Consider the following 22,587-nt stretch of genomic DNA (forward strand, 5'->3'; position numbering starts at 1 on the left):
AAAGATATTTAACATCATTTGTCTTTTTGCAAATTTCTGTGAGCACTGGTTCAAGTCAAGTCAAGATAGACTTGCAAGTAGGGTCTCCCAGGGAACCAGAAAACCAGATAAATGGTGACAACTGGGAATGAGGCTTTAAATGGGTCCCAAACTCATTCTGTGTCCATCCAGCAACTTCAAGACTCTTTATTTTCACTGTGATTGTAGGCTGTTTTAAGATTACTACAGAGCTAATTAGAATAGGATGGGAATAGAATAAGTGAAAATGTAAAATAAATACTTGCATTTATTAATGAATTAAGCCATTTTTCTTCAATAACTCTCCCTGGATTAGTGTAAATCTTTGGTTCATTTCCAGATTTCTGAAAAAAAAAAAAAAAAATGACACTGATGATGCTTGTCAGTTGTCTCATTGCTTTGATGAAAAAGAGTTTTCCAGGGTTCTTATGCTACCATTATTGATGATGATCTTCTCCAATTGTTAACTCTTTCACAACCATAGTATAATTTCAAAACCAGGACAATGGCATTCGTGCAATATGTGTATATAGTTCATGTCATTTTACCACATGTGCAGAGTTATGCGACTACTACTGAATTCGAGATAAAGGACTATTACATCACCACAAAGAGTTTTCTTGTGTCACCTCTTTTTATTATCACATCTACCCCACTAGTCTTTACCATCCCTAAATCCTAGTGTATTAGGGTTCTCTAGAGGGATGGAACTAATGGGATAGATGTATATATAAAGGGGAGTTTATTAAGGAGTATTGACTCCCATGATCACAAGGTGAGGTCCCACAGTAGACCATCTACAAGCTGAAGAGCAAGGAAGCCAGTCCGAGTCCCAAAGCTGAAGAACTTGGACTCTGATGTTTGAGGGCAGGAAGCATCTAGCACGGGGAAACATGTAGGAAGGAACACGAAACAAGTCTAGTCTTCTCACGTTTTTCTGCCTGCTTTTATTCTGGCCACACTGGCAGCTGATTTGATGGTGCCCACCCAGATTGGGAGGTGGGAGGTCTGCCTTTCCCAGTCCACTGACTCAAATGTTAATCTCCTTTGGCAACACCCTCACAGACACACTCAGGAACACTACTTTGCATCCTTCAATCCAATCAAGTTGACATTCAATATTTACCATCACACCGAGTAAGCACCAATTTGTTCTAAAATCAGTCACCTGTTAGAAGAGTTCCCTGTCTCACAGGAATGGTGCCACCTTAGTATTCCTGCTATACTTGGTTATTGACAGGGAGCAGCCACAAGGCCTCTGCACAAAAGCAGTAATAGATTTTACAGCACAGCAATTGGGAAGCTGGTCATGCACGCTCCTGGGTGTAGGAGATCTGGCAGGCTCATTCTCATGGCTGCGAAAATCAGTAAGAACATGAATAATGTCTGTCTCTATCATTATTTTATCCCCTGCATTGGCACATAGTAGATGTGCCAGTACTTTACTAGATACCGAACACCATTGAAAGTGCTTCACATGTAGTGTCTCATTTAATTCTTGTTATAACCCTGTGAAAGAATTAACATTAATGTCTTTACTCTGCAGATGAAGAAATAAAGATATAGAAAGGCTAAGTAATTTGTCCAAGATCATACAGATCATAAATGACAGTCATAGTGGCTTCAGAATCTCCGGTATTCATGTATATAATCCTATAGTTGACACTCAATTTCTGTTCAAGAAATGAATGACTGAATGAATGAAAAGGAAATAATCATTTCCTAATCATATTCATGTTTGAAAGAGCATTTCTGAACCACTCTAAACTCCTCATGAGAATAGAAAAATTATGACTAAAATAATGAGATAGGCCTAGAGGCACCCTACTCCTAAATTTTTACTAGCTAAGAACCTGTCCAAACTTCACCTCCAATGACTTGAGGGAGAGGTACCTCTTCACACTTAAACTAAAATCAGCAAACAAAGTTCAAACTAAAATCAGCAAACAAAGTTCTCATCTAAGTTAATTATGCAAAATAAATGTTGACCCACCCTAGGAATTTTCAGTTGGGGAAACAGGAGTCAGCAAAACATTGTTATTCTTATTTGTACACTCTAACAGGTACAGGTGCAATTAAATAAAAATATTTTGTCAAGAAAGCATGAAATATTTATGCTTATTTAAAGATTATATAAAATTCTAAAGCCTAAGACCTTGGTTATATGCTAAGTTCCTGAAAGTACTGCTTTAAGAGACATATCTTTACCCATTGTCCTTCTGCAACTACAGCAAGTTAAGTTTGAAGACATTCAGGCAAATGTCTTCATGAAGCTCCTCATCTCTTTTGGAATATTTTTGCCCCAACCCAGCACATGTGCATATGAAGACATGTAGTTCATCTATACAACCATGTGGATTAGTCACAATTCATATTCTCCCAGGCCAAAGCAAAAACTTGAAAACCAGTACTTTGCATCGACACACGCTTCTTGGAATACTAGCAGCAGGGACCTGTGAAGCAGGGCTTGGGGGTACATTATTTGGGCTGTCGATAGAGCTTGTTTTTCCTAAATTTTACTTATACCATTAGCCTGCTTCAGAGGGTGTTAGGCAAAAATTTTTGAAACTCATTGTTTTTACTTGAAAATGTAGTTGATGATGCTGTTCATATCATTATGGAGTGTTTTCTGCATCAGCTACCAAAGAAAAGCATATATTTAAAGTCCAGAAATAAATCTGAACTGTGCTTTTCATACACAAACAGGTTTTCAATTTTTTTGGTTTTTTTTTTTTCTGTAATAGATTATCTGATTCATGTGTCTGAATTTATCTCTTATTGTTGGTTGTTAGGAAACTCAGACATAAACTTTTATGAACTTCTAATAAAATTAGGTGAAGTCATAGACTGCATTCTGCATATTAATTTAACTTTTAGATTGATCTTTTTCCAATAGTATTTTCTTTTATTCCATTTCTTCTTGGCTTTGAAAAATATTACTATGTGTATTTACTCCTTTCTGTAAAAGGTAAGATATATTTTTTAATTAAGAAATTGAAATTGAATCCACTACTGTTGGAATTGTGTAGGCCACTTTGTGTCATTTTTAAAAAAACGAATTAACATGACTAAAAAGAAAACAAAAACAAGAATATATCTCCAGTGTATCCAGTTGAAAACAATACTTAGTCTGTATCATCTCAGCAAGCATCAGAGAAGATTCAGGTTTCATGAAACCTCAGTAGTCTTAAATTTGGGGAAATTTTTGAATAAAAAGAATACAAAATTATAAATTTTGAATTAGAAAGTGAATAAGGAAATAAAAGAAATTATATATTTGTCAATGGCCATAAAACCCACAAACATCACTCACAAAATCCAGAAAGATAATATGAGGTATGTGTCTTAGTAACTGCCTATCACAATTCTATAATTATTTTTCTTACATTTAGACTATTCCTTGAGTCTTTATTCGAATGCATTTTAATAATATTTTCTACAGACAAAAATTGAAAGACAAATCATTGCTTCATCTAAAACGGTTGATGAACTATTTTGCATTATACTTTTTAAATTTTTGTTTTGCTTCATAACTTATTAGTATTGCCATATACATTTTTCAGATTACTGTCAAATATGGAAAGTCTTCTTTCAATTTCCTTTCTTATATGAGGTATATGATGCTATTGCATGTCACATTTTCTTGTGTAGGAGCTACTTTCTAATCCTCTTTGAATTAATGTCACATTCACCAGTCCGTTAGCATAACCATATCTTACCAAAATAAACAAATAATCATATGTGTGTGTGTATATATATATATATACTATACAGAGAGAGAGAGAGAGCATTTTTCCTTTGTTCTTAGAAGGTCCAGGGGAAACGAGTGACTCCAGGCTTTTGATTTATTTGCTTCAGTGTAAATCTGTCCTCCAACCCTGGGAAGACAAACCCCATTGTTAGTTAATTATGTAAAACATTTCACAATCAGTATAACATGAAGAGTAGCTCATAATCATGAACAGAACTGAGACCTCATAGAGCACATACTTTGCTGGAAAGAGAAAAGGATTGTCACTTAGTGAGATTTCTCAGGCCAATGTGTGCCGAGTAATTTTATAAAAATGAATCAATCTATTTATCTATTCAATCGAGACTTTAAAACACCAACTTGCCAGGGTACTAGAAATCTAATGGTTAACAAGACAGACTTGATGCCTTAAATTCTAATGGAGGAGACAGAAAATAAGCCAGCAAACATCTAACTGCAAATTGTAACGAATGCCCTGATGGAAACCAATGGGATACCATGAAAAGGAAAACTGAGAGGTAGGAGACCAAATTTAGATAGGGAAATCTGTAAAGGTTATTCAAGCTGACACCTGCAAGATGCACCAGAACTAGACACATGAAAAACGAGAAAAGCAGTTAGGAGTCCTGAGACTTGCAGTATTTGACCCATGTGGGGGAACTGTGCTGGGGTGGGTGTGTAGGTGGATGGTATGGCGTGAGGAGGGAAGCACGAGCAGCTCCCAGATAACTGCAGGCCTTGAAGGACAGGGCCAGAAGTGCTCTAAGTGCAGTGGGAAGCAATTAAAGGGTTGGACCCGAGGCTGACATGACACAGCTTTCATTCAGTCTACTGCATGCAGCATGAAGCTAATGGAGACGAGAAGGAAGCAGAGAGGGCAGCTTGGACCTATTCTAATAAAACAGGCAAGAGGTGATGGTGGTTTGGGCCAGATGATTAGGCGCCAATATGGAGTGGAGTGGCATAGAATAAAACACGAATTCCTGATGGGTTGAACGGGAGGCAAAGTAAAGGAGAAAGAGGATTCAAATTTGATTCCTGTAGGCTGCAGACTTTTACTGATGTGGAGATAAACTGAAAGTGGGGAATAGATTTTATTTAATCCTTACAGCAACTCTGTAAGCTGAGTGTTTTTGTACTCATTATATGTTTATGAAATCAGAGAATGAGAGAGCTTCATTAACTTCCCGCGGGTGTCTCAATTCAGAAGTGGAAGAATCTAAATCAATAGTTTCCTGGATTTATTGCTTTAAGAAATGCACATTTTGGGCCGGGCGCTCTGGCTCACGCCTGTAATCCCAGCACTTTGGGAGGCCAAGGCGGGCAGATCATGAGGTCAGGAGCTCCAGACCAACCTGGCTAACACGGTGAAACCCCGTCTCTACTAAAAAAAAAAATACAAAAAAATTAGCCGGGTTTGGTGGTGGGCGCCTGTAGTTCCAGCTACTCGGGAGGCTGAGGCGGGAGAATGGCATGAACCTGGGAGGCGGAGCTTGCAGTGAGCCAAGATCACTCCATTGCACTCCAGCCTGGGCGACAGAGCGAGACTCCGTCTCAAAAGCAAAAAAAAAAAAAAAAAAAAAAAAAAAATGCACATTTTGAATACACGTCTTACTTCCTTTTAAGTTTGTGGATATTTGGCATCGCTGATCTCTAAATATATTTGAATCAAGCCTACAAATGTAGTGTTTTGTTAGAGCCGCCTTTACTTCAGAATTTCCACCAGGGGGAGCGTCCACTATGTGGTTTATTTACTGTGTACAATTTTTTTTTTTTTTTTTTAAATTACGGTAAGGTTAGTATTTACTGGTCACCCACAAACTTAATCTTAATAAAGTTCACTTTGTTATCTTTTAGAAAACAGTAATGCATATTTTGTAAAAGAGCCTGATGTCTTAACCAAAAACTTTAGAGTAAGAAAATACAGGAAGAAAAAGAAACTTCATAATTTGCATAATGGCAAAAAAGCATCTAAATGAAACTGTGATGGGAAAAGACCCTAAAAATAAAGAAAGACATGTTGTATAAAATTTGATAGATGTCATTGATATTACGATTTATAAAATTATTTTGGTTCCGTCTTATTTGTTGTGCATTCTTACTCTTATTTTAAATAAATATTTAATAAATATTTAAGAATAATTAAAGATTATCTTATAAACATGGTCCCTGAATCTCTGTTTGCTATAAAGCCATATATTATGGGAGACAAATTTTGTCACCCATGGGGAGTTTTAGGAGCACTTGGAGTCATATGGGATAAGTATATTCATTTAATAAATAACACAAAATAAGCATAAGCATAATCCTAATGACAACAACAATAACAATAGCAACCGACTGGGCACCAGTTGCTGTGCTAATCACTTAACATGTAGAATCGTATGTAATCATTCCAATTATATTTGAAGCGTTGATTTCAGATACAATGATGGGGCTGACCTAGGTGTCCCTTCCTTTTGTCATGTGCTGACTCATGAAATGCATGAGGACAGAAGCAGCATTCCGTAGGTTTCCATTCATGCCATGGAAAGGTATGAATGATAAAGGCATCCCTCAAAGTGGAGTCCCTAAGGTATCAGTGAGTGAGTGCCCTTTCAGTGAAACGTGTTTCTAATTTGGGGTTGCCATTCCCCTGGGGATCTTACACACAAGGAGTTGTGAGCTATTAAAGGCCCTATGATTTCATGTGCTGCCTCCTGACACCAGATAAAGCGGCACTTTTTGAATCAGCATTGTCCCATCATAACAGATGGTCGTTAGCTCAACCTACAGGGAATCAGGTTATTGTCTTCCATAGGAAAATAAGCAGGTCAGCACTCTAAATCCTGAAATGACAAAGGGAGAAATAGTTCACAGGGCTCTGAAAACAGCATGTGAAATAATCAAAGGGTAGGGGGGAACTTTCTTAACCACAAAAGATTTGCATTCAGTATACCTTAACATTTATTTCATTTAGAGCACATGAAATAAATAGTTCTATTTTGATAAAAAGGCCTGGGGATTGTCAATATTTAGCTCAGGGGTCTGAATTCTGGCTGCACAGCAAAATCACTTTGGAAAAATGTTTAAATTTCAGATGCTCAGGCATACAGTTAAGTCCGAATTATTTTAGTTGAAACCCAGACATTCATCATTTTTTAAGTTCCCCCGTGATTCTAATGTGTGGTGATTTTAATATGTGACCAATTGTATAATAATTGCATAGTAAGTATATAATCCATTTCCCAAACCTTCATGTGATAGGAATTGCCTTGGGATCTTGTTAAAATACAGTTAAGTTCATTACGTCTAGGGCAAAGCCTGAGTGTCTGCATTTCTAACAAGCTCCCAGAAGATGGCGATATGGCTGTTGACACGCCACTCAGTAACTGGCAATGCGGGTGGGCTTTGGTCTCCATACAAGATAGACACAAAGCTCCTCAAATGCAGGTGTTCTTTCTGTTCATTTGCTGATATTTATTGTTTCTGGATGGTACAGAAGCTCTTGGAATGTTAAAACAAACAGGGCTTAGCTCCAGACTACCTTTTTAGAGTCGTTAGCTTTGCACCAGAACCTTCTAAAGACTCTCTGCTTAATCTGTTTTCTTTCTTGAACTCTGGGCCAACGGACATTCAGATTTTTGCAGGAAGGAGTTTATAAACTAACAAAGTGTTATAAATAAATGGAAGCACAAGATTTTGCCTTTACCTGCCCAATTATTGTGTCACTAGTTATTGTAAGTAAAATTAGGTTCATGGATATTTGATATGCTTTTCTACCAAGTCAGAAACTGTGGGGCAGGAGAAAGCAGAATTGATAGAATGACTAATATATTCTGTTAGACTTGACTATCTGCACCACCAGAGCAGAGCCCAGTCTGTTCTGAACATTATTGCATGTTCCTAGCCCAATATGTAATACACAATTAGTAAATATGCTATGAGCTTTGAATGCTGTATTTAATTTAGTCCTCCAAATAATGATGGCTAACATGTATTGAATGCTTACCATGTGCCAAGCAGTGGTCTAAGTACCTCACATCTGTTTATTGATTCATTTACTATTTATAACACCCCAGTGATGCAGATGAGAATCTCCATTTTCTAGATAGAGGAAGTGAAGCACAGAGAGGTCAAGTGATTTATGAAGGTCATACAATCATTAAGCAATAGAAACAGACATTAAATTCAGGCACTCTAGTTCCAGAGTCTGTGATCTTCACCAGTATCCTGTTAATGTTCATAACAAAAACATATGATAAGTACTATTATAATGTCACTCATTTACAGGTCAGGAAACAAAGGCACAGAGACTCTAAGCAACTTACCCAAAGTCACACAGTTAATAATTGGTGAAGCCAGGATTTAAACCCAGGCAGATTCAAATCCAGGTTATAAATCCAGAGCCTTTGTTCTTAACCACTAATTTATAGTTTCTCAATTAGCCTGTTAGTTAGAAACCACCTACTAGGCATGAAAAGAGCCCCGAAAAAAAATGTAAGTGCCATAGTCAAATATCAAACTGGAATTAAGAGCAGAGGAGTTGAAACTCACATTTATTTTCTTTAAATTCTAAGTTCCTCTTCTCTTGGCTATTGAAACCAATGGAGAACTTTGTCAAATAGTAGAAAATGCTAACCTCCAAAGAGCATCATGAGGATCTTCTGTGGATTTAATTTCTCTTCTATATTCTTCTCCAGGTATATTATGGGTTGTTCACACTGTAGAGGGTAGACTAATGTCAAAAAATTAATCAGATTATTCTGAAAAGCAGATAATAACACTCCTTTCTGTGGGAAATCAGAATGTCTGCTAGGCCAGGAGGCTAAGTGAGGAAGCAGGGTAGAGGGGAGAGGCATAAAAGAAGGGTGGCTGGCAACGCTGACTTCACCTGTGACAGGCCAGTGAATTTAGTGGTGGAATCATCAGCCTGTCTTGAAGTACTTGCTGTTAAGATGAAGAAGTGGAAGTTTATGATGGAGGTATCAGTTATCACTGACATTTGAGGGACTGGTGGTTCAGAAAGACAGAGTCCATGTCAGCTGGCAGTAACAGTAGGATTTTTCTTGTTGTTGTTGTTAAGTTCTAAAAACCTACACATAGGACAGATTATAAATCTGGACTCTTAAATTGTCAGCGTTCTGTGAGTGGGTAGGAAAGGGATTCCTTGTTTTGTTTTTCTGACCTTCCCAGAAGAGCTTTCCATTTTAGCTTCAATGATAATGAACACAAACTGGAGTTCATAAACAGGTATACTTCCCCTGGCCTCTACTCTCCTTCCAATTTCAGACTCATTTCACTGGCCATTATGTGTCTGGAGCAATAGGGAAAGAAAACATCTAAGCAAACCATTTTCTTCTTTTGAACTGTACCATGCCTGAGAAAGCAGCAGGACAGGATAGGAGGTGAGAGGAATATTACTTTGCCATCTGAATACACTTAATTAGTCAACACTGACATTTGTAAATTGAAGAACTTAAATAGTGCCATGGATCTAATATGCCAAATCTATTTGCCTGCCAATGTCCTTCTGGGAAGCTACAATAGGTAGGTGAAGTACAATATCCAGATTTCAAATTTATTACAACTTAGCACAATCTTTGGTTTTCTGGTAGATTTCAGTCGTTTAACAATAAAAAGTTTCTGGGTAATGGATTTTGGAATATTTTTAATTCATTCAACAACTATAGGGGGCCTACTCTCAAGCAATGGCTTAGGCCTGAGGAATATAGAGGTAAACCATACATATCAGGTCTTCTCTAATACATTTTAATGAAGGAGAAATAAACAATGAAAAACAACTAAATAAAATTGTTTTAGGCTCTGATAAGTGCTATAAAAAAGTAAAACAGGTTAAAGTCATATGACTATTAACTGGGTAGAAGCAATTTTATCTAGGGTTGTTAAGAAAGGGTTTTCGTTAGAGAAAATAAGCAGAGATGAACAGTGAGAAAAAGTGGGTCAGTGAGGGACTTGAGAAGAATATTTCAGGTAAAGGTGAAAACAAGAACAATGACAGTGGGACAGGTATGAGCTTAGTGTGTTCCAGGGACATCAAGAAGACACTATAGGGTAGAACGCAGTAACCAAGAGGGCAAGTGGTAGGAGATAGATCAAAGATGTAAACATGGGTAATTAATGACGGCTTTGTAGGCCATCATGAACCAATGTACTGGAATTACAACGGAAAATCAATGGAGAATTTAAGTAAAGCAGTATTCTTTTCTGATTTAACTTGAAAGAAAACCATGGCTTCTGTGCAGGGACTTCTGTGCAGGCAAAAGAAGAAAGAATAATTAAAAGTTTCTTGTACTCGTCTCATAAAATATGATGCTGCTTGGGACTAGGAGGGCAGTGGAGGTATGAATGAGAGATTGACAGGATCAGCATACATTTTGAAGTAGAGCTAATGATATGGGAAGGGGGGAGGGAAGTGCTGAGTAGAGAAAGGCAGGTCCCTGGCTCAGGCTCCACCCCCACGGACCTAGGTGAGGACAGGCATTTCCTGCCCAAATGTTACATTTCCCAAGACCACCATGGCCTGACACACCCTCAAGACCCTAACAGGCAGGCACACAAGCAGCTGGACGTCAAGAGGAGCAGATCGGCGAAAGAAGATATACAAGCAGCTGGGTGAAAGAAGATGCAAGCAGCTGGATGTCAAGAGGAACACATAGTTGGAGGAATACACAAGTGGCTGGACATGGAGAGGACGTCAGGAGCACACCAACAAGCACCGGCATGCTGGCAGTCCATCCACCAACAGAACGATGGCCAGGGCAGTGGGAGAAGAGCATGGGCCACCGACTGGTCTAGCTCCAGAGGAAAAGCACCTCCCTTCTGGCTCCTCTATCTGCTGAAAGCTACTTCCACTCAATACAACTTTGCACTCATTCTTCAAGCCCAGGTGTGATCCCATTCTTCAGGTACACCAAAGCAAGAACCCGGGATACAGAAAGCTGTCTGTCCTTGTGACAAGGTAGCGGGTCTAGTTGAACTGATTAACACAAGACTATAGATGGCAAAACTAAAACAGCACCCTGTAACACAGGTCCACTGGGGCTTCAGGAGCTGTAAACATTCACCCCTAGACACTGTCGTGTGGTCAGAGTCCCACAGCCAGCCCGTCTGGTCTGTATGCTCTCCTAGAGGTTTGAGCAGCAGGGCACCAAGGAAGCAAGCCACTCCCCCTGTCGCATGTCCTGCATGGGGGACAAGGGAACCTTTCCTGTTTCACTAACAGAGCACATTATTAGCTTGGATATGGGGAATATTTCTGTTACCTCTTACTGCATTAAACACTACCCCAATAGTGAAAGCCAGAGGGTTTGTAGGTCGGGAATTCAGGAAAAATTATTTTATCTCTGATCATTTGGCTCCAGCTGGGATGGCTGGCGCTGGAAGGTCTTCTTCCAAAATGGCATTTCCACTTCTCTCTTTTCACAAAATGTTTCATTCTGTTTTTGTTGTTGTTGTTGTTGTTTTCTGTTTTTTGTTTGTTTGTCTGTTGTTGTTTCTTTGTTTGTTTTTGAGACCCTGTTTAGCTCTGTCTTCCAGGCTGGAGTGCAGTGGCATGATCTTGGCTCACTGCAACCTTTGCCTTCCGTGTTCAAGAAATTCTCCTGCCTCAGCCTCCCAAGTAGCTGGAATTATAAGTGCACAGCACCAGGCCTGGCTAATTTTTACGTTTTTGGTAGAGACAGCATTTCATCACGTTGCCCACACTGGTCTCGAATTTCTGGGCTCAAGCGATCTACCCGTCTCGGCCTCCCAAAGTGCTGGGATTACAGGCGTGAGCCACCTCTCCCCGCCAATTCTTTAGAGCCTGTCTACATGGCTTGGGCTTCTTGCAGCATGGTGCTCCCACAGAAATCAAGCTTTTATGTGGCACTGGTTTTCAGGAGTGAATATTATAAGATAAAGGAAGTGCCTGTCTTTGCCTACCTCTTAATGCCTGGGCTGATAGATTATTGCATCTGCGCTTTCACTATCGATTCTGTTACAGAATCCTCCCAGGCGCAGGACAAGAGAGTCAGTGAATTTATCAACATTTTTAAACCGGCAGAGCCATGAACAGATGAATTCTCCAAAGTAGCTTGTAGATCATTGGTGAGCAATTTAAGACATGTCTTAATTAGACCAGAAAGTAATTTAGGCGTGAGTTATTCACATAGAAGAAATTATATTATTACTGCAAATATTCATTTCCACACATGTTGAGATTCTGATGTGGCACAGACAGAGAACATGGATGGGCCCAGGTGTAACAAGTCATCACATGGTAGACAATACCATTTCTTATATTGAGAGAACCCTTTTAATGGTCAGTGTGAAAGATCATGCCTTTATCTTCTGTGAGATAATCTTCTGTGAGATAAAGGCATGTCAAGATAAACAAAACCAAAAAAAAATGAGATAATTCTTTGCTAGCAGAGCAGCCTTATATGAAACGTTAAAGGAAGTTTCTCAGGGTGAAAACAATTGATATGGATGTTAATTTAAATTTAATAAAAAAATGAAGAGCACAAATAAATGTCATCATGACTTCTTTTCCATATTGAAGAATAGCTTCCTTTAGTTTTTTAAACATTTATTTTAGCTCTTTTTTCATTAGATATTCAGTTTAGAGGTTTGTAAAATTTTATAGTGACTATAAATTGAGTGTAGAATTATTTAGTGGCATATTTCTTTCTTTACATAAGGATGAAAAACCAGGTGAGTTTGCTCTGTGTTTTATTACAATGGGACTTCACCAGAGGAGAATTGATCATTTCAAATGTCACATAGTAAATTGTATTTCTTACCTTAAGAATATTGAATACTATATTATGCAAGCAGTTTTTAAATAATGTCTTCTGTGGTTCAAGTTCATTAGTTACGGCAGAAATTATCAGTAGGTACATAGGGCAGAACTCACTGGTTGCCTTTCAAGAGCCATTCCCCCTTTCTTAGATGCTCACAGGACTCTTTCCTTCAGGGGTGAGGAGTCGAAGTGCCCAGGGAATGTGGGGCTGTCTCTTGGAACCCTACATATGAAGGATTATTGGTTTCAGAATCAATGGTAATCCTCTGCGATTTTGTTGAAACTGGTTTAGGAAGGCACACGTGACCTGGTTTTGGCCAGGGTGACCGGAAAGAACATTTGTGGTTTTTGGGAAGTATTTCTCATCTGCAGAAACATAGACAAATATGATTTTTTTCCCTTTCTTGCTTTCAGACATCATTATTTGTGAATATGAATGCTAGCATTTGCTTGTGATCATGAGGGGGACTTGTACCACCACTGATAATGGCAGAGGAGAAAAGCAAAGAAGAGCCTGAGCTCCGGTTAATGAAGTTGAGCTGATGAATCAATTCTAAAACCACCTACATCTGGAGTTATTATAAATTGACATAATTTACTAAAATCTCATTTAATTCATATTTAGTAAAGCATTTTATTACTTGCAGCCCAAAATTCCTTGAGTGATTCAGTAGAGTATTACCAAGCTTGTTCTTTTTTATTCTCTTCTCTTTCAATTCTGGTCCAAGGTAGACTAGAATAATTACTTCTAAGCTTTTTTAAATCAATTTTTTACTTTCTTCACATTTTATCTCTTAATATAAACTGGCATCAATTGAGATTTATCTGTGTGGGATTTATAATGACAGGCAAAAAAAAGTAACAAGAAACAGATAAGCCTTGAAATCAGCAGACTTGGAGATCCTGGGAACACCACACATTTGCTCTATGTTTTACTAAGCAATTAACTTCATTTTTTCAACTGAGCATACTCAGTAGTAAAAATGGGATAAAAATACTCATTGTGAACTTTGGTGATTATGAATACAGGTAATTTGACACCAAACCTAAAACATATTTGACACTAAATAATCATTCTAATAATAATAATCCTTAATATTTATATAGCACTGCCTATTTTGCCAAGAATTTTCATATATATTACCTTTGATTCTAATATCTGTATATATACATGTATAATATATGTATAATATGTGTACATATATACATGTATATATACATGTGTATATATATGTATATTCTAACATATGTCTGTATATGGTAGAGTTCCAGCCCCATTCTCTGAGTCTTTTTCAGTGGGTTTGCCTCTCTCATATACAATTAAAATAATTCATGTGCTTTTATTTCTGTGAGCATCAGGGCACAGGACAAAAATTCACAAGAGCAGCCTTGAAGCGTGAGCGTGCCTTGATTACTTAATGTATGTACATGGTAGATTTTTCCTACTATGGATAACACTTTATCCTCATAGCAACTCTGTGTGTTAGGTTTCTTATTTTATTGATCACATATGGATTCCAAACTTTGGTTTTTCAGTTGAATGATACTTCTCAAGTCATAGAGCTAGTATATCACATAATGAATACTTGAGTCCAAACCTACCTTTCAAACATAAGATCTTTGCTATACTATGCTTCCTTGTCATTCTGGAGGAAGTAGGTTAATTCCTCAGTGATTATCTTGACAAATAGCTGCACTTAGGTTGTATTCATATCAGCATTACTAAAGTAATTGTATTCTCAAATGTGGTTACTGATTTTTACTTTTGTGAATATATTCTTATAATATCAATGACATACTAAATATTGCTGACATACTGAATGAATACTGAATCCTCCTTCCACTTTTAGCTTAAAAAAATTATATGAGATGCTGTTAGGAAGATAAAATTAAAAATCGTTTGTTAACTATGGTTTAGCAAGCTACCATACCCCAGGTTGTCTTGCCAGTCTTTAGGGCATTGTTTTTAAATTTTGAATGTAGTTCTCAATTCCCAAGTGCCCTCAACACAACAAGTGTCACTGAGCTGCTATCATGGCAGCCCCAGCTTTGACACCTAGTTCTCGATAGGCCATCAAGAATTGTCCTGTCTCTTACATCCACAGAGCTCCCAGCTCTCCACTATGAACTCTATGAACTCTATGATTCCTCAGTGTCTCATTTTCAGGAAGTCTCTGCTTTGACCTTTGACAACTTCTGAGCTCCTCAGGGACTAGCAACTTATTTTATGCAGCTTTATCCTGAACTAAACAAGAATACAAAAGGAAAACTTGTATATAATACAAACAAATTATGTTATGCATTCCAAAGTGTACCTGGCATAGCTTTGGAATTGATCTTCTTATCACTTCAGTTATAGTATGCTCATGCACAGTTGATCTCCTTAAATATTCTACTCACTTCTATCACTGTCCTCTATTAGAATAATAGAGTACTTGGTAGTCATGGCCAGAAAGGATTTGGGGGCAGTGTCAGGATTTGGGATTTCTGTGCTATGGGACACAAGGAGATATGTGACAATCTTGAAATGTTAATTTCAACTATTCTAGAAAGTATAGTGGTGACTTGTGTGCAAATATTTAAGATTTTTTTAAAATCCCAAGTTCCTGAAATTTCATAAAATATTTTTATTAATTAAAAATATTAAACATAAAAAGCTTAAAATTTCATAGAACACTTCAAAGATTATTAAAACCATTGTTCTTAATATGAATAGAAAAGCCTTATTTACATTGAAAAAACAAGCTTTGATAAATGTAGAAAATTGGTCATTGGCAGAAATTGATCACTTGAGCAATTGCTTTGTAGTTAATTGGCAATTTAGGAAGCTGGGTTTTATGAATTGATTTTCAATGAATTAACCTAACATCCACTCAATGAATAAAACAATTACTTATTGAGACCTTTGTGCCTGACTCAGATGATACTCTTACTTTACTACATTTCAATGAGGAATTGGTATAAATATCTAAAGTTCTAAGAGAAATATTTAGAGGTGTCTTATCATTATCCTCTCAACATCAAGAACAGTGTCTACAACACAGCAGGTGGCCAGTGTTTATTTGTTTTTTTATTTTACAAATCAACCAATGAAAAACAAATTCAGTTTATACACTTGAAAAAAATCATATTATGTGAAATTTAAAGCAATTGAAAATATCCTTTTTTGAGTGGGGCAATGAGTAAGATATCAAATAACTTGATAATTTTATTATTTTATAAAATATGGTTTTTGATTTTTCATTCTACTTCAAATATTTGCTACTTTATATTACCACACTTCATGTATTTTTCTGGAATAAAAGTTGCCCTTAGAAAATCCACCCCATATCTTTAAATTAAAGGCAATAAATTTGGATCAGCTTCACCTTAATCCAAATCCTCTAATGAATATATTTAATACCCATTTTAAAAGGTGTTTTGAAAAGGTAAATTATTCTTCTAAATTGGCACAGGCTATTGATGAAAACATTATTGTGAGTTTCTGCCTCATATCCTAAAATAAGCAAAACTTAAATAAAAGGCATACAGGATCTAATTAACATAATACAACATTTTCAAAGGATTTTTGAAAAAATATATGAATAGAAAAACAAGAGAGGCTAATATTTTTCCAAAATTCATTCTCTCACCCTGTTACTTTAGTGAGCATTTTTTTCTCCCTGATGATTTTTTACAACTTGCTCAATTGTTATTTCCAGTAACTAGATCCAGGTTTACATTACTGATAAACAATGAGATCTATGCTTCTGGAATTTTTGACACTCAAAAGAATCAATTTCAGTCTAGAGTGGGTCTATAAATTCCATATATATATATATATAGACACTATATATATATATATATATATATATAGTATATGTATATATTCCTGTTGTTTTTCGCATTTTGCTTTGTAATATGTAGAAGAAATCCATGAAAAAGCAAAGATCATTTTATGGAAATATATAGAGACAGAATATTTCACTCTAACAGAGACTAAAAGATCACCTACACAAATCCATCATTTTACGATGAAGAAATTGAGCCACAGGGATAAAAAGGACATTAAACTTTCTTGAGCATCTACTTACATGTCCTTGCACTTTGCATATGCTTTTCACATTAAATTTATTCTCCTCAATAAGTTTATCAGATTGGTACAGTATTACAATAGCCATTTACAGGTGAAGAAACTGGCACTAGAATGATTAAATAACTCACTCAAGTGATGTAACTAGGATTTGGGTGTTATTTACCTACATAGTTGTGTAGCTTTCTTGCATTGCCAACGTTTCTGATTGCACTTCAATGAAAGAGTCTCTCTGTGTTTGGTGGAGGAGTCCACAGGAAGAGGGTCTGTTTGGAGAGCTGCAGGGAAATGTGCAGTAGGAACTGAAAGAATACGAGTAGAAAGTGGGCCCGGTGGAAATAAAATACATTTAAAGAACTACTGTCCACACATTTGGAAATTATAGTCTATGATCTTTTCTTAAGGGTCAGAAACCGATCTATCCTGAAAATGTGATGATTGCCTCAAGACTCTCATCATGTTTTCTACATGAATTCCATAAGACTGTTAGAGAGCCATTGAGCTATTCTGGAGCCTCTGTGTATTTTAGTGTTTATCCACACCAGCCACTGTGCTGCTGCTTTATATATTATGATATCACTGGATCTTCAAAGTAGTACTGTTTTGTTTCACTTTATTTTTTAAATTTTATTTTGAATTGAAAAATAAAAAATGCATATGTTTATCAAGTATTACATGTTGTTTCAAAATATATATTCATTGTGGAATGGCTAAATAGAATAGCACTATTCTAGAAATCATGATTGCTATTATTAGTGAAATTATCATTACTACTCCCCAAGTGAAGAAACCGAGGATTAAGCAACCTTTGTAGGATTAAGCAACCTTTGTAGGGTCATGCAACAAAATTGACAGAAGCGAGATTCAGATCGTGTTCTCTGACTCCATCACCTACACAGTGACTTTGCCCCTCACTCAGAAAGACTGCCTGTGACTTACTATAGTTTGATTTTTATCATTCTTCTTTGAAACTTTAAAAACAAATTGAAAAAATCTTATGCCTTTCATTTTTTTGGCATTTAATAGACATCAACAAATCTGAGACAATGAATGTAGATGTCGCCAGTTGACAGGCTTTCAGCTGGGTCATTTTCTTCTTTTTTTAAATTAATTAATTAATTTATTTATTGAGACGGAGTCTCGCTCTGTTGCCAGGCTGGAGTGCAGTGGCAGATCTGGGATCACTGCAATCTCCGCCTCCCCAGTTCAAGCGATTCCCCTGCCTCAGCTTCCTGAGTAGCTGGGACTACAGGCGTGTGGTGCCATGCCAGGGTAATTTTGTTGTTGTTGTTGTTTTGTTTTTTGTATTTCAGTAGAGATGGGGTTTCATCGTGTTGGCCAGGATGGTCTCGACCTCCTGACCTCGTGATCCGTCCACCTCGGCCTCCCAGAGTGCTGAGATTACAGGCATGAGCCACCGCGACGGCGTCAGCTCACCCATTTTCTAACACATTATTTTATACCCCTTTTATGATAATAAGGTCTTTGTTTTTCCTTTACCAACATCAAAAATCATTTGAGTCAGGAGATCGAGACCATCCTGGCTAACACAGTAAAACTCCATCTCTACTAAAAATACAAAAAATAAAAATAAAAAAATAAAAAATGGGCGTGGTGGCAGGTGCCTGCAAGTTCCAGCTAATCCGGGGAGGCTGAGGCAGAAGAATGGCGTGAACCCAGGAGGCGGAGCTTGCAGTGAGCCGAGATTGCACCACTGCACTCTGGCCTGGGTGATAGAGCAAGACTCTGTCTCAAATAAAAATAAATAAATAAATAAAAATAATAATAGATAGCAGTAAGCCTAATTTAAGACATTAAATGATATTTTGTAATACTTAAAGCTATCATGTAGCCAAAAAAGTTATTAATTTTTAAATTTATTTTAAAATTATGTATTTCTAGAAATGTTCAGGTGTGAAATAGAATATCTCATATCTCAATCAGATGTCAGATCAGATTGAAAATTTTAAAGATGTTTTTAAATATATTTCTGGGTTTGGTTCTTGCAGATGCTATTGTTTGGAAATAAATCTAAGAAAACAGAGCCTAACAGTTTGAGCCAAATTCCTCCCATGCTCCATTCCCACCCATGTTTCCATCCTTTTTATGTTCTTCATGGAATTGTCTCTTTTCTACTCTGAAATTACAGAGCTGCCTCTCTTTAGATGTTTCTGTTTTCACTCATAAACCTGAAAATTATCTTGTGATATCAACACCCCAATGCTAACTGAAGAGGGGAATGGTTGAAATAGCAAACTTAAACATAATTGCTGCCACTGCTGTTTATTGTCCAAATAGGTGTTTCTTTCTTTTTCAAAATAAAGAAATGAAAACAAAGTGGTTTATTATTCTTGGTAGTAAATTGGCGGTGGACAGTAAGGTTTCATTTTCTCTCGTGTTGGCAATTGATCTTATGTGCACTAATTTATATATGAAAAGGTTCTTGCTACCTAAGAAAAATGAGTTCTCATTATATAAATGAGTTTATTAAAACCCTACTGCCTTAGGCAAGTTGGCAGTTTTTTATGAATCTCCAAATTTAAACATCTCTAAAATAAGAAATGACAAAACATCTACAAGAGACGCTCCAGCTTATTCTGGCCCCAGATTAATTGACTCTCTCTTCAATGCTTTCGGGGATTATGAATATTAAGCAGCATATCTAACTCATTGATACTCAGATCATGTCTCTCTTTTACCAGCCTATGAGGGACAGAAAATATAATATGACCTCTGGGTAGTGTCCTACTGGTTGCTCACACAGATTGATTGATTTCCTCCTTGAATCTGAGATTAGTTTTACCATAAGACTTGAATATTTTACTGAGGTTAGGGGTTAGGAAAACGGGGGGTCAATCATTCTTACTATCTTGTGTTGGGTGACATAAAATCATCCAACAGGTGAGACATGGGAGATACTTCTATTATATCTCACTGCAGTGAGTAATTATCATTGATGAATAACACACTTATTTGAAAAGCACTCACCTTTCCACAGCCAATAGGGCCTTAACAATTAAGAAAATGTTTTCATAATATATATCTATATCTATATATCTATATATCTATATATATCTTATATATATCTATATATCTATAACTATATCTATATCTATATAGTTATAGATATATCTATAACTATATCTATATCTATATAGTTATAGATAGATAGATATAGATATATAGATAAATATAGATATAGTTATAGATATATAGATATATATATATATCAACGAAGGAGACAGCTTTTACTGTGAAAAATATGATTAGCTTCCAAGCCATGTAATGTGAGTTTGCTCTGAGCCTTTGGGTATCAGGAACTTGAAGTTGAAACACTTCTAGAGATCATCTAGAATTCCTAATGTTATATATGAATCTTCCCTAGGGTACTCTGGTCAATGGTTGTTCAAAATACACTTGAGTACCCCTGGAGACAGGTAGCCTCACCCAGGATAGCTCGTTTCATATTGGATAACTCTTAAAATTATATTGATCAAAATATTTGTATGATATACTTTTGGATTTTATGTTTTAGATTACTTCCTATAATTTAAAAATAGTAATCACTGACTGTTCTTTCTTCTCCTGGCGGAACATCCCAAGTTGCATCAACCATTGTGTGTTTGTGTGTGTGTGTGTGAATTTCTTTTTACCCTCCAGTATATCTGTGTTTCTTTCTTAATCCCTTCTTTGGCTTGTTGATATTTATGAGGATCATTTTAAATTTTGCTTTATAATGGGATGTTTTTTAGTAGGGAGGATTTCTGTCAGTATCACAAATAACCAGTGAGTGTCGCTGTTTTAACACAGACAAACACTTGTGGGCCTGTCATATAATGATCAACAACATTCTTGCATAAGCCATAAGCACTTGTAATTATGCGGAACACAGGCAGTGGGCTGAACGAATCAAGGGTCCTCTTAATTCACCCACATTAGCTAATGTAGATATTTCACAGATTTACTGGTGCCTTTTTATTGCCACTAGTCTACTTTAGTTTTCCAAGATGATAATTCTTTTTGTTCTCCCTTCAAAATAAAAGACTGCTCATTTTCCCCAAAATGCTCTTCCTACAACTCAACTTGTATAGTTTGTAAACAACTTTTTCTCTTGATTTCAATCATTCATCCAGTGGGTTACTGCTACAAAGGAAAACGCAATAATTCTGAGTATCCATCTCTACCAAGTTTCCTTCTAAGAACTCCAAGTGTATCATTTCTTTTAACACCACAACAATGCAATGAGAGAGTCATTATTCGTGCCATTGTTTATATCAGGAAAAGGAGGCTGAGGAAGTTAAATCACTTGATTCTGGGTGACATAATCAGTAAGTAACATATCTGACATGAGAAGCCAAGACCATCTGACACCACAGCCCCATTCTTTCCACTACACCCTCCTTCCTATCTGCAGGTGGTGCCTGCAAAAACGAGGAGCAAGGAAACTAGTATCTCAATCCTTAAACATGTTGGGATTTCAACAGAATCAGTAGATAACATTTTTATCTTCTCTGTCAGGATTCTCAGAAAATATTTGAGAAAAAGAATACTAGAGACTAAGAGAGATCAAAATGTCAATTGTGAATTGACGTAAGCTGGAAAATAGGACTTAGATATGTGGCCAAAGGAGCTTGCCCAAATTTCTCTCCTCATTCCCAATCTAATAACTACCCACCCAGTAACTGGCACAACCAGGGGATCCCAGGGCACCCCACACAGGGATGGATCACATACCATGTGACAGGAGACAGAAAACAGACCAAAATGGAGAGGAAGAAAGAAATTGCTGAACCAATCTTTCTTAGACATTTTTTAAGCTAAAACATCATATAATCCAGATAAATTAGAATTTTTCCCCAACAGAAGTCCCTACACATGGAATTATGAGGAGTATGGAATAACTGTTCACTGAAAGAGTTGTGTTTTCAATATTTGCAATGCCAAGCAAGGTTATTTCAGGCCTTATAGGGCTTGTTTTCATATAATTATTCTGAGTAAAGTGATTCATATAATTTTACTCTGAGTAAAGTGGGGCTTCACTGAATGAAGCAAGCCCCTTAAACAAAGGAGTTGTATTAGCTGAATTTCATGTTAATATCCCCTGACTCATGTCTACTCATTTCCAAACCCAAACCTACCATCATTTTGGGCAAAGGAGACAGATCATTTGTCTTTGGCAAGACCAAGATCATTTAGGAGATGTATGATAGATGGTGGCAGTGGAGATGGTGAGAAGTCATGGTTAGATTTCGGACATATTTGAAAGTAGATTGAATGAGTGTTATGAGATAAAAGAGTCAAGATTTTTGGCCCCAAGCTTTTCTCCATCAAGTGAAATGACAAAATAATGACTGAATATGGTCTGGCAGTGAAGATCAGAGAGATCATTTGGCAATGTTGAGTTTGGACTTGATTCTTTCAGACCAATGGCAATGTGAAGAAGACATACATGTAGTCTAAATCCCTGGAGTAAGAAAGAGAGATCTGGACTGAAGATGTACATTTAGGAAGTATCATTCTACAGATGATACATAAAACTATGAGACAGGATGAAATTAGCAGGCATAAGAAATAAAGAGAAGAGTCTAAGGTTTGAAGTCTGGGGTTTTGTAAAGTTAAAAGGTTAAGAAAGAGAGGAAGGACAAAGGAGGCTGAAAAGGAGAAGTTAGTGAGGCTGGAGAAGAATCAAGACAGTGCGGTACTCTGAAAGCTAAGTGGGGGCAGTGTATCAAGGAGGAAAGTGTGATTAATTATATACCATGGCCCTGATATATCAAAGAAGCTGAAAGTTAAGAATTCATCAACGACTTTGGTGAAGAAGAGGTCATTGGTAACTTTGACAGTCTTAGTGAAGTGATAAGAAGAAAACAAATAAATACTGTAGAGGATTTTAGAAAAATGAATTTGAAATAGTACATTTTGGTTCTAACTTTATCTGCTTTTGTGGACTAGTGGAGCAAA

At 36.7% G+C, this 22,587-nt stretch overlaps 1 protein-coding gene and 1 long non-coding RNA gene across 2 annotated transcripts in view; one reads left to right on the forward strand and one right to left on the reverse strand.

Annotated features, from left to right (window-relative positions):
- Positions 1 to 22,587, forward strand: part of ANO3 (anoctamin 3) — a 474,780-nt gene that overhangs the window by 86,471 nt on the left and 365,722 nt on the right. The gene's annotated exons all lie outside the window — the stretch shown is intronic.
- Positions 6,030 to 8,438, reverse strand: LOC115893672. The gene is made up of 3 exons (XR_004053734.1): positions 8,391 to 8,438; positions 7,761 to 7,981; positions 6,030 to 6,597 (listed from the first exon to the last, which is right to left on the reverse strand). It is a non-coding gene; the product is annotated as an uncharacterized LOC115893672 (long non-coding RNA).

Source organism: Rhinopithecus roxellana, chromosome 15 (genome assembly GCF_007565055.1).
Source record: "Rhinopithecus roxellana isolate Shanxi Qingling chromosome 15, ASM756505v1, whole genome shotgun sequence".
Taxonomy (NCBI): Eukaryota; Metazoa; Chordata; class Mammalia; order Primates; family Cercopithecidae; genus Rhinopithecus; species Rhinopithecus roxellana.